We start from the raw sequence: 10,650 nt of genomic DNA, 5'->3' as shown, positions 1-10,650 counted from the left end.
GATGTCATACGACTGGGAACATGATGATGATGATGTAGGAGGAAAGGGTTCGGTTGATCTCGGCCCAACATTGAGGGCTGGAGTCCCAGTTCAGTGCTGGGCTCTCCTTTTTTTATGGTCTAATAGGGTAGTTTTAAGGACCGCCATTTAAACCATCGATTAAAGAACATGAAGAAGTTTTCTGCACAGAGAGAACTCATGGAACTCATTGTCCATGGAGGTGGCGTACAGAGGATCAATGAGGACCTTTAGCGTCTCCCTTAGGGCAACCGGCACAGATGGTAAAATAAGTAGCTTCCTCTCTGTTAATTCCCTACATTGTAGGGAATTTTGGAGTCCCTGGACTTTAATTAAAAAAACTTAGAGCCTCCCTCCTTCCCTCTGATGCCTGTGAACTCCGAACCTTGACCCCTGGCCAGCTCCACGCACAGCACCATGTCCCGCAGCCGCATTTGCCTTCAAAGCGCAGGAAGAGAACACGTTTTCTTTCGTCAGGCTTGATAACGAGCCCGGTTGTGGTCTCCCACCTGCTTTGCTCCTCTGCGATAGAGAGCCAGGCTCTGCTGAGGCAAGATGAGTACACGATCGGAAGGCAGAGCACACACACAATCCCCAAATGCGTCAATGCCTGACTCACGGCGTAACTCCTCTGAATGCGATGTTTTCTCTTGTCAATAAGCCCCGTCCCAGGAGCCTGGAGTCCGAAAGGTGGCCTCCCCGAGACTAGAACTAGAAGCCGTAGGTTAGGGGTGAAAGGTCAGCCTGAGCAGGAAGCTTTTCACGCAAGGGTGGTGCGAATATGGAATGAGCTGTTAGCGCAAGTGGCAGATGTCGGTTCAATTACAACACTTAGGAGAAGTTATAACTTTAAATACTCCTAACCTACAGGTTTTAGTTTTTACCTCTCTTTTAGCAAGGAGAGCAATCTTGCTTAAATGGAAGGAGTCTACCCCTCCTACACATCTTCAATGGCTACGTGATATTATGTCGTATTTAAATTTAGAAAAGATCCGCTGCTCAGTCTTAAATTCGAAACAATTTTTTTATGATATCTGGGGACCTTTCCTAAATTACTTTTCCAATTTATAAAGTTTAACAGTGCACAGACTTTTATGTATATTTTTATCTTCTCTTCTTAAGTGAATATGTTTTTTTTTCTAATTATCCATTGTCATCCATCAGCTTTTTTCTTTGGTAGTTGGTAGGGGGTTGACTTTTTATATATATATAAAAAATTTCTTTTATGATGTATGAGCTATCTTTAAATTTTTGACTACAGAGTGGTATACCTTTATGTTATATGCTATAACATTTTGATCAATTTTATTGCAATATATGAATGTACACAAGTTACGTTGAGATGTATCTATGTGTTGCACTCTGTAAATCTTTTTTTTCTGAATAAAAATATTGTAAAAAGAAAAGAAAGGAGAAGTTTCAATGAGTCCGTCGATAGGAGGGTACGGAATGCTCTGGTCCTGGTACAGGTATGGAACAAGACGGAAGATTGGGTCAGGATGGTCGAGATGGGATGGGGAGTCTGTTTCTCTGCTCTGTGACTCTATAATCATGGCTGACCGGAGGCACTGTTAAACCGTACACTAGCCACTACAATACCATGCTGCCTTACAGCGGTCATCTCAAAGTATTGAAAATGTACCTGGGTTAGAGAGGATGTTTTATGAGGATAGGCTGAGAGAGCTAGGGCTTTTCTCTCTGCCCTGAAGGAGGATAAGAGGTGACTTGATAGAGGTGCATCTTAGAGCAGCTTGTACTGGACCCTACCAGGGAGAAGGCAATTCTGGATCTAGTGTTGTGTAAAATAGGTTGAACAAGTTAGGTCTTTATTCTTTGGAGCGTAGAAGGTTGAGGGGGGGACTTGATAGAGGTATTTAAAATTATGAGGGGGATAGATAGAGTTGACGTGGATAGGCTTTTTCCATTGAGAGTAGGGGAGATTCAAACAAGAGGACACGAGTTGAGAGTTAGGGGGAAAAAGTTTAAGGGTAACACGAGGGGGAATTTCTTTACTCAGAGAGTGGTAGCTGTGTGGAACGAGCTTCCAGTAGAAGTGGTAGAGGCAGGTTCGATATTGTCATTTAAAGCAAAATTGGATAGGTATATGGACAGGAAAGGAATGGAGGGTTATGGGCTGAGTGCAGGTTGGTGGGACTAGGTGAGAGTAAGCGTTCGGCACAGACTAGAAGGGCCGAGATGGCCTGTTTCCGTGCTGTAATTGTTATATGGTTATATGGTTATATAGGGTGTATACAATGATAAAGAGATATAGAGTAGATTGAGTGGACAGCCAGAGACTTTTTCCCAGAACGGAAATGGTTAAAAGATTCAAAAGTGCATTCATTATCAAAGTATGCACGCAGTATACAAGCCTGGGATCCTGCAGACAGCCATGAGACAAAGAAACACAATGGAGACCGTTGCAAGAAAATGTCAAACACCCAATGGCCAAAAAAGGAAACGAATTGCTCAAACAGTAAAAAAAACAGGCAACACACGGACGATCAAACGTCAAAGCACGGAGTCCTGGAAACAGTCTAGAAATGCTTAGTTTAGGTCAGTTCAGTTCAATTTAGCGCTGTGTCATTCACTTACTGGAGGCCGCAGAGCCAGCCTACCCCGATCAAAATTGTACAAAATGGCGATTAAAAAAAGGATTAACCAAAAACCAGAAACATGTCATAACATGGACTGCAGTGTCCAGTCCCCAAACCTTGCTTAAGACCCTAGACTCCTTTCTCCAGCAGCAACAGTGAGCGAAAGGGAGAGGCAGACCGGTGAAAACCAGGTACCCACTCCCCTTCTTCCCTCACCCTCGCTGATTTCGATCTTGCTCGACGCCGTAAGCAAAGGTTCAGAGATTCAAAGAACACATGTGCAATACAACTCTGACATTTGTCTTCTCCAGATAGTCACGAAACGCAGAGACCATGGGTTTTGATGGAAGAAAAGACATCAACTCCTCCCCCCACCCCGGCACAAAAAGGAAACTCACCGACCTCGAGATTCCCTCACTCCCACCCCCACAGGGAAAAAACCCAGTAATGACAGCATCAAATCCCTCATCACTCCCCTACAGAAAAAAACAGAGACAATAACAATCCCTGACCCTCTCATTTGCAGAAAAAACAGCGACAATAACAATCCCATACCCCCTCACTCACAGAAAGGAACAGTGAAAGTGGCCTCAAAACTCCCAGTCCCCTTCTTACGCACAAAAAATGAGCAGGTCACCCACCCGCCACAAGAAAGAAAAACCCGAAAAACTGAAGGAAGTCGCCATAAAGTACAGCCCAATAGTCGCATAATTCCAGAATATCGGAAACACCTTTACGTTTGCTTAGGGGGAGAGTAGCCACACAAATGCAGTCTTTCCGTAAAGGGTGACTGCTGACTCGGGTCTGAGTGCCACTGATCCGGGTCTGGCCGCCGACCGTCGCCCCCTCCGCATTCACCTCGACGCCTCGATCTTCGTCGCCCCTTCCAGATGGAGTCGTTCATCAGGGTGAGCATCAGGGCTCACACCAGCAGGTTCGGGGACGGTGATCACCCCTCAACGATCAGGCTCTTTAACCAGAGAGGATAATGTCACTTGCCCCATCAGCGGCATGTTCCCGCCACCAATGGATTCACTTTCAAGGACTCTTCATCTCCTACTCTTGATATGTATTGCTTACTTATTTACTAATTTTTTCTGCAGCTCAAAGCCTGAGGTAAAGGTATATCAAAGCACACTCCATTCTCCTGACGAAGAGTCTCGGCCCGAAACGTCGACAGTGCTTCTCCCTACAGACGCTGCCTGGCCTGCTGTGTTCCACCAGCGTTTTGTGTGTGTTGTTTGAATTTCCTGCATCTGCAGATTTCCTCGCGTGCGTACACCCAATTCTCAATCGCTAGGAACTTTCAAACTATTCTTCCGGTGTTTGCTATTGTACGGTCCTGCACCTCAGTCGAAGAAATGAAAGATCTGACTGTTTTCTAAATGAAGAGAAAATACAAAAGAACTGAGATGCCAAGGGACTTGGGAGTCCTCATGCAGGATTCCCTAAAGGTTAATTTGAGGGTTGAGTCTGTGGTGCGGAAGGTAAATGTGATGTTAGCATTCATTTCGCGGGGACTAGAATATTAAAGCAGGGATGAAATGCTGAGGCTTTATGACAACACTGGTTAGGCCCCACGGAGTTTTGCGAGCAGGTACGGTCCCCTTAGAAAGGATGTGCTGAAACCAGAGAGAGTTTCATTACCCAGAACTCAGGGCATGCCCTCTTCTCACTGTTACCATCAGGTAGGAGGTACAGAAGCCTGAAGGCACACACTCAGCGATTCAGGAACAGCTTCTTCCCCTCTGCCATCCAATTCCTAAATGGACATTGAATCTTTGGACACTTCCTCACTTTTTAATATACAGTATTTCTGTTTTTGCACTTTAAAAAAATCTATTCAATATATGTAATTGATTTATTTGTTTATTTATATTATTATTAATTTATTTATTATTATTACTGCTAATTATGTAATGCATTGAACTGCTGCTGCTAAATTAACAAATTTCATGTCACATGCTGGTGATAATAAACCTGATTCTGATTCTGAGAGTTTGAAGGAGATTCACAAAAATTATTCCAGGATTGAATTGGTGCTGGGCCTGTAATCACTAGCATTCAGAATAATGAGGGGTGACCTCATCGAAAGCTATCGAATGGTTAAAGGGCAAACACGAGGAAATCTGCAGATGCTGGAAATTCAAACAACACGCACACAAAATGCTGGTGGACGAAGGGTCTCGGCCCGAAACGTCGACAGCGCTTCTCCCTATAGATGCTGTCTGGCCTGCTGTGTTCCACCCACATTTTGAATGGTTAAAGGCCTTGTTAGAGTGGATGTAGAGAGGATGTTTCCTATGGTGGGAGAGTCCATGACCAAATTTTATTACACTGAGATTAATTTTCTTGTGGGCATTCTCAATAAATCTATAGAACAATAACCATAACAGAATCATCAGAACAGAATTCAACCAGAGTGCAGAAGACAACAAACTGTACAAAGGCAAAAATAAGAAATAACAAAATCAATAAATAATTAAGTAAATAATTATTTATTTTAATTATTATTATATTATAATTATTATTAATTAAATAAATACACATTTAAATAATTAAATAATAAATATTGGGAGATTCAAGAGCTGTGAAGTGATGGTGTTGGGTTGTGTTCAGTTCGCTGCTCCACGAGGTTTCCTCGTCTCTGCACTGAACTAACTCATTTCAGTGAACTTCAGTTCTGAATGTACTTTGCTTACTTTTATTGGTGCATGAAGGCAGCGTGCAGTACAGCCGTGAGCGACTGTCTTCAATGTGTCCTTTGCGACCGCAAGACCCTGTTGGACATTGATTGCCGCAGGCCTGTTTCCCTTGCTTGGCGGCGAGGCAGCAGTGTCACCTCGGCTCTAGTGAGGACTAGGCCTCAAGCCTGCTGCTGCAGTCCGGATGAGGTGATGCCAGAGGCGGTGCAGCGTGGTGGTCGTACTTAGTTGGGGGGGAGGTGTGGCCTCGCTCATTGGCGCTGCCCGCCAGTGTTGGATCAGTGGAATTACAGGCTGGACGGGGTGGGAACCATCCACTTGTAGGACTTGTCCATCAAGGTCGTGGACTAAAAGTATATTTTCTTGCGTGACTACATTCTTCTTTTCTTTCTCGCTACTTTGAATGCGTGTGCATGTTTTTGCACCTTAGCCCCAGAAGAAAGCTGTCTTGTTCGGCTGTATCCATGTATGGTTTGAATGACAATTGAACTTGATTTGATTTGATTTGTTTTTTTTCCCTGCACATTGAGTGTTTGACGGTCCTTTTTCTTAATGGGTTCTATGGGTTTTCTCGGTTTTGTGGCTGCCTGTCGGGAGATGAACGTCAAGGTTGTATAAGGTAGTTTGATAATAAATGTACTTTTAACTTTGAACATTTTATTTCGTATCTATACTTTAACTTCTAAAATCTCTTTAAATATAATTCCTTATTCTTATAAATTTTTTCACTTCTTGTGCATGTCACGCAATCCCTCCACAGCAAATTCCTGATACATGTATGTAAATATACTGCTTATATGGGGAATAAAGTTTATCTTTGATCCTTGCAATGCGTGGAGTGGACTAGCACGACCACGATGGGCCGAGTGGCCCCTTCCCTTGCTGTAGCCCAAACTGCGAAAGCAGAAAACAATTCGTGTGGATCGTGCGGATTTTTGTCCTAACTCTTCAGCACGGGACCCGGGCACATCCTTGGGGATCGGAGCTGGCCGACGGGTTGACGTGATTGAGGAGGTCCACAGCTGCGATACATCAGCCTCCCCTCGGAGGAGGGCTCCAGGGAGCGGGGAGTGGGGGGGAGGAATGCAGAAAGAATCCCAGTCGCCTCTGCCCTCCGTCTCTGAACCCTGGGGGCTACTCTTGGGAAAACGGCTGCAGAAAACGCTGCTTCGAATTCACAGCTTTAAGTATTGACGAGGCTTCATCGAGGCGACAAGGGCGTGTGGTGCAGTAATTAAAAAACTGGGATGGCAGCCAGGGACATCGATCCTGGCTCCAGAGCTCGATTCCCACCACGGCAGCTTGGCGAATTTGAGTAATTAAGCAAATCAATAAATAGCCATGAGAATTCTTCCACTGGGCGGCATGGTAGCACAACGGTTTACAGTACCGGCGACCCGGGTTCGATTCTTGCCGCTGCCTGTAAGGAGTTCGTACGTTCTCCTCCGTGGCCAAGTGGGTTTCCTCCGGGTGCTCCGGTTTCCTCCCACAGTCCAAAGACGTACCGGTCGGTAGGTTAATTGGTCGTTGTAAACTGTCCCGTGATTAGGCCGGGGTTAATTTGGGGAATTGCTGGGTGGTGCAGCTGGATAATTTATTGTATCTCAATAAATACAAATAAATCTCCCCCTGACCTCACTTGTCGATCCTTGGGAGAGAGGCTGGCGGGGCGGGGGGGGGGGGCAGAGCAGACTCGATGGGCCAAATGGCCTAATTCTGCCCCTAGATCAGAACTTCCAGTGTTATTCCACTGCGTAGGGCTGTTCAGCTGAGGCAGGCGCTGCAGCTAAACCAGACCCAGCACCGAGCGTGTTGTCACCAGATAGCAAGGGCAGAACCTACATTTATGGTGGAGTATTTCAAAGTTCATATATTGTACGTCACCATATATAACTCTGAGATTCATTTTCCTGCGGGCATACTCAGCAAATCTACAGAACAGTAACTGTAACAGGATCAATGAAAGATCAACCAGAGTGCAGAAGACAACAAACTGTGCAATTTGCAAATGTAAATAAATAGCAATAAATAATGGGGAGTGTGAGGTAAAGAGTCCTTAAAGTGAGATCATAGAGAAGAAGGAAGAGATGGTGAACAGAACTGTATACAATACTCCACGTGCCATTTCGACCTCTCAGATCTCCTGCTATGGAGTAATAAGGAGATTAAATTCAGTTGGATTGGTATCAAGGTTCAAAGTTTAAAGTAAATTTTATTATCAAAGTACATATACGTCATCTTATACAACCCTGAGATTCAATTTCTTGTTGGCATACACAGCAAATCTATAGAATAATAACTATAACAGGGTCAATGTGTGTGACCATCCAACGAGGGCATTCAACCGGAGTGCAGAAGACGACAAACTGCGCAAATGCCAAAAGGAGAAACAGTAATATAAATGAATAAACAATAAATATCAAAAACATGAGATGAAGAGTCCATGAAAGTGAGTCCATAGGTTGTGGGAACGTTTCAACAATGGGGCAAGAGAAGTTAAGGGGTAGTGACAGACTCTGAACTTGGCAAGTCCTAAGCATCTTGTACCTTCCACTCCATTCAACACATTATCCTCCGTGATCTCCGCCACCTCCAAAGGGACCCTACCACTAAACATATCTTTATCTTCCTGCCCCCCCCCCCTCCACCATGCATTTCACAGGGATCGCTCCCTCCGGAATTCCCTTGTCCGTTCATCTCTCCCCACTAATCTTCCTCCTGGCACTTATCCCAGCAAGCAGCTCCGGTGTCCATCCGCCTCCTCCCTCCCCTCCACTCAGGGCCCCAGACAGTCCTTCCAGGTGAGGTATCCGCCGGAGGCGCCTATCGTGACCGGCGTTCCCGATGCGGCCTCCTCTACAGTGGTGAGGCCCGTCGTACATCGAGGGACCACTTCGTCGAGCACCTCCGCTCCATTCGAGAAAGAAGGGAGGTGAAGGAGGCTGGCTGGAAGGTGAGAGGCGAAGCCATGTGGGTGGGAAGGGTCAAGGGCTGGAGTAGGAAGAATCTGATAGGAGAGAAGAGTGGACTGTAGGAGAAAGGGAAGGAGGAAGGAGCCCCCGCGGGGGAAGAGACAGGCAGGCGAGAAGAAATGAAAAGTCAGAGTTGGGAATGAAGGAAGGGGGTGCTGGGAGATTTGTTCACCGAAGGAGAAATCGATGTTCGTGCCATCAGGTTGGAGGCTACCCAGATGGAGTATGAGGTGTTGCTCCCCCACCCTGAGGGTGGCCTCATCTTGGCACAAGGGAAGGCCATTTACGGCCATGTCAAAACGGCAATGGGAATGGGAATTAACATCTTTGGCCTCTGGGAAGTCGCCCTTGAGGTGGATGGTGTGGAAGTAACTTAGTGACTTGTGGGTGTTCTACGGCGGCACCGGAGGCTTGCGGGCTGCCCCCAGTGCCCCGCAAACGAGTTTACTGAGCGTTTCAATATACACAAGACAGTTGAAGCTAACATTTTGAAAAGAGAGAGAAACCGGGTGATAGGGAACAGGTCCAGGCAGGTGAAGGGACTGCTGTCAGTGACAGGGCCTTAACAACTGCGGTCTGTCAGGAGGCCGGTAGTGGAAGTCGCTGAGGCGGGAGGCCCAATCCGGACTAGGAATGAACGGGTATTTCATTTGGCTGGAGAGAGCGGTCAATTCTCCATATCGGTCAATTAGAAAAAGCCATTTTTTCCCTGAGCAGCAGAAGACAATTAGCAAATTGAAAGAATTCTGCTGTTGTCATGGTAACTGCTCCAGATTTCTCTCGATTGGATTATTTCTCGCGATCAATTTGTTTAAAATTCCGATAAAGGCTCAACACTGACCCCTGGTGGGCGATAAAATCTGCCTCCTCTACAGGGCAGCTTGCTTCGTCTATAATTAAATCCAAATCAGAATCAGGTTTAATATCACTGGCATATGTCATGATATTTATTGTTTTGCCACAGCAGTACAATGTTATACATAATAATTTTAAAAAAACTATAAATTAGAAAATTAAATATATATATACAAATTAAATTAAGTAAGTATCTGAAACTAATCAAAACTATTTCCTCTACTTCCTTAGGAGTTGCGGAGATTCATCATGTCATCAACAACTTTAGAAAACTTCTATAGATGTGAGGTGGGAAGTGTACATTGCAGACTGGGAACACCAATGCCTTTGAGTGGAAAATCCTACACAAGATAGTGTAAATCCCGGGTAAAGCCCTCCCAACCATCGAGCACATCTATATGAAACGCTGTCGTAGGAAAGCAGCGTCCATCATCAGAGATCCTCACCACCCAGGCCGTGCTCTTTTCTCAATGCTGCCATCAGGAAGAAGGTACAGGAGCCTCAGGACTCACACCACCAGGTTCAGGAACAGTTGCTACCCCTCAACCATTAGGCTCTTGAACAGAGGGGAGTAGCTACACTCATTTAAGGAGTCTGTTATATTGTCATTTCATGCTCGTTATTTATTGCTATTTATTTATATGTGTATTTGCACAGGTTGTTTACAGTTCCTGATGTTTACAGTTACTGTTCTATAGGTTTGCTAAGTATACCCGCAGAACATGAATCTCAGGGCTGTGCATGTACTCCGATAATAAATTTTACTTTGAACTTAGTGCAAAAAGAGAGCATCTTATTGACAAATGTTTGACAAATCTTATTGAATTTTTTGAAGAGGTTGCGAGGAGAGTTGACGAGGGTAAAGCAGTGGATGTTGTCTATATGGACTTCAGTAAGGCCCTTGACAAGGTTCTGCACGGAAGGTTAGTTAGGAAGGTTCAATCATTAGGTATTAATATTGAAGTAGTAAAATGGATTCAACAGTGGCTGGGTGGGAGATGCCAGAGAGTAGTGGTGGATAACTGCTTATCAGGTTGGAGGTCAGTGACTAGTGGTGTGCCTCAGGGATCTGTACTGGGTCCAATGTTGTTTGTCATATACATTAATGATCTGGATGATGGGGTGGTAAATTGGATTAGTAAGTATGTAGATGATACTAAGGTAGGTGGCGTTGTGGATAATGAAGTAGGTTTTCAAATCTTGCAGAGAGTTTTAGGCCAGGTAGAAGAGTGGGCTGAAAGATGGCAGATGGAGTTTAATGCTGATAAGTGTGAGGTGCTACATTTTGGTAGGACTAATCCAAATAGGACATACACGGTAAATGGTAGGGCATTGAAGAATGCAGTAGAACAGAGTGATCTAGGAATAATGGTGTATAGTTCCCTGAAGGTGGAATCTCATGTGGATAGGGTGGTGAAGAAAGCTTTTGGTATGCTGGCCTTTATAAATCAGAGCATTGAGTATAAGAGTTGGGAGGTAATGTTAAAATTGTACAAGGCATTG

Source organism: Hemitrygon akajei, chromosome 25 (assembly GCF_048418815.1).
Source record: "Hemitrygon akajei chromosome 25, sHemAka1.3, whole genome shotgun sequence".
Taxonomy (NCBI): Eukaryota; Metazoa; Chordata; class Chondrichthyes; order Myliobatiformes; family Dasyatidae; genus Hemitrygon; species Hemitrygon akajei.
Note: the sequence above shows the minus strand (reverse complement) of the source record.